Source organism: Pan paniscus, chromosome 9, assembly GCF_029289425.2.
Source record: "Pan paniscus chromosome 9, NHGRI_mPanPan1-v2.0_pri, whole genome shotgun sequence".
In the NCBI taxonomy this organism is placed as follows: Eukaryota; Metazoa; Chordata; class Mammalia; order Primates; family Hominidae; genus Pan; species Pan paniscus.
The window spans coordinates 125175251-125177972 of NC_073258.2; the positions used below are offsets into that span (position 1 = coordinate 125175251).

The 2722-nt window shown below is 42.1% G+C and overlaps 1 pseudogene; it reads right to left on the reverse strand.

Annotated features, from left to right (window-relative positions):
• Positions 1-961: 961 nt before the first annotated feature.
• On the reverse strand, positions 962-2354 carry LOC100972493 (olfactory receptor 8B12-like; annotated as a pseudogene).
• Positions 2355-2722: the final 368 nt, after the last annotated feature.

The window sequence follows — 2722 nt, forward strand, 5'->3', positions numbered from 1 at the left end:
GTCCCTTCCCTTTATGCCCTATTGTTATTAATAGAAGGTCACAGATATATGCAATGTCTTAACTATATAATGGCAATTGCCTCCCCTAACAACTAGTTGGCTGCCGTGGTTCTAATGGCTCACTTATCCAGAGCTGTCTATTACTAATTTACATTATTCAGACCTTTGAGGTGAGGCTCCAAATTCTGTCTCCGTTAATCTTCAGATGAAGAATAAAGCTTGTATCTAACAAACTTAACTCCCTCAACTCTGTTTATCTCTCCCTTAGAAGGCCTTCTATTGTAAGCCTTCACTCAAGGCTCTATACCATCTCCATGGGCACCATCCTTGATTCTATAAGGAACCTAATCTACTTCTCACTCACACACCCCAAAATTCTTTAAAATTTTCTCTTATCTTTTTGTCAAGACCACATCAACCACATTTTTCACTTCCAACACTCTTGCAAAAATGTTATTCCAAAAATTAACCTTTGAAAAGTTGCATGACATCACTATGAATATAATTAGATATCTTTAAATGCAAAAAAAAAATTTTTTTTAATGAAATCAGTCACGGAAACGATGGAACAAGGAAGTGTAGCTGAAGAAAAACACAGCAGATTGTATTAAAATTCAAGAGCCTGGACTCTAGTTTCAGCTCTGGCACCAGGTACATGTGTGTCCTTTGGCAGCCTACAAAATATTTATGAGTGTGATGTATTGCATGAGGAGACTGGAGTAAATGATTTCATAAGCCTATTCAAGATTAAACCCTGTATAACAGTAGAAACTATTCTTATAAAATAACAATTGGAATAGTTGGTGTGGATAAGCAGTGCAGGGTGTAAGTGCACTTAAGAATAAATTTAAAATTTTTCTCTAAGTATAGGAGAGAAAGCAGTGGCATTTGTTCCCTCACTGAAAAAAAGAAAAGAAACCCCCTGATTAACAAAGGTTTGGATTCCCTTTCTCATTCATTTTTAAGAGACTAATTTTCTGCAAAAGATTCTCCTCAGGGCAACTTTGACATCTTTATTCCTCAGGCTGTAGATTAATGGGTTAAACATGGGCACCACAGCAGTACAAAAAATGGAGGACACTTTCCCCTGGTCCAGGGGTAGAATAGAAGGTGGTTTGAGGTACATGAAAGCACCTGACCCAAAGAAAAGCGATACCACAATTATGTGGGAACTGCAGGTACTGAAGGCTTTAGACCTGCCTTCTGTGGAACTAATGTGGAGAATGCTGGAAAGAATAAAACCATAAGAGAGAAAAATGGTGACAATCGGCACCCCAATGCCAACGGTCACAATAATAAAAACCACCAGCAAATTTATGTAAGAGCTGTTGCAGGAGAGCTCAAGGAGAGGAAGGATGTCACACATATAGTGATTGACAAGGTTGTCTCCACAAAAGGACATAAACATTATGTTTCCCATATGAGCCACAGCCCCAAAATCCCCATCCCATAGACACCCAGTAAAAGGAGCAAACACATCTGGGGAGACATGGTGACCGTGTACAACAGTGGGTTACAGATGCCCACGTAGCGGTCCTACGCCATCGCTGATAGAATATAGGATTCAGAAAAGACAAAGAAACAGAAGAAAAAAAGCTGAGTCATACACCCTGCATAGGAAATGATGTTCTCTGAGACAAAGCTCATCAGCATTTTAGGGGCGAGGGTAGTGGAATAACTAAAATCTATGAAGGACAAGTTGAAGGGGAAAAAGTACATGGGGATATGCAGGTGAGAGGTGAGCCCTAGCAGCGTTATCAAGCCCAGGTTCCCCACCACCGTGACCACCTAGAAACCTAGAAACAGGAAGAAGGGGGGGATCTGGAGTCCCGGCTGGTCGGTTAAGCCTGAGAGGATAAACTCTGTCACGGAGGAGGAGTTCTTGGCAGGCATTTTCCTCTAGGACTGTCTGTGAGAGAAAAAGAAAGAGTCACTCAGAGAGAAAGGCTACACACACCGGGAAGTTAATGGAAATTAAGGTAGTGGGAGGGAGAAGAAAAGAAACATTTACTGAGCACTAACTATGGGATAGGCACTGTTCTAAATGCTGTGTGGCATTACACTCATCCCTGTCTGGGCTACCTGCACAAAGTCCCAGGGCTATAGAGTTGCAGCAGCAGGAGAGCTCTGCGGTCTGACTCCCCTGGTCTGAGCATTTTTGTGGGGGTGGGGTGGGGGGGTGGCAGGGATAAAGACTTTATTTTCCACTGTATAATCTCAGTGTTTACTTGGTTTTTAGTTGTTTTTTTTTTTTTTTAACACAAATTAACCATTTAAAACTTGTAATTAAATGATACTCAATTACAGAGGAAAATATCCACAGTGCTATAGAAAAAAAAATACCAGTGGACACAGGAAATATTATCAACATGACTCATCATTAAATAAATGCAGATTGAAGGTAGGAACAATAATATGAGTTAGTGTGCGCTTCACAGGAACATCGAAATTACTCCTCTTATCTTCTAACAGTTGACACTGAGCCTTCAGTGACAAGCCAGGGCTCTGACAGCTGAGAGTGGTCTGAGCTTTCTTTTAACCACTCTGCTGTGGCACCCAGTGGCTGTGGCACCCAGTGGCTCAGACAGGCACTCACCCCCTTCAGCTTGGAGCCATGGTGCTGCTCTCTACTGCCCGTTGCCCATCTCTTTCACGGAAACCCAGTGGCCCTGCTGAAAAGAACGTGACAACTTGGAACCCAGGCCCCTCTGCTTCTGCTTCT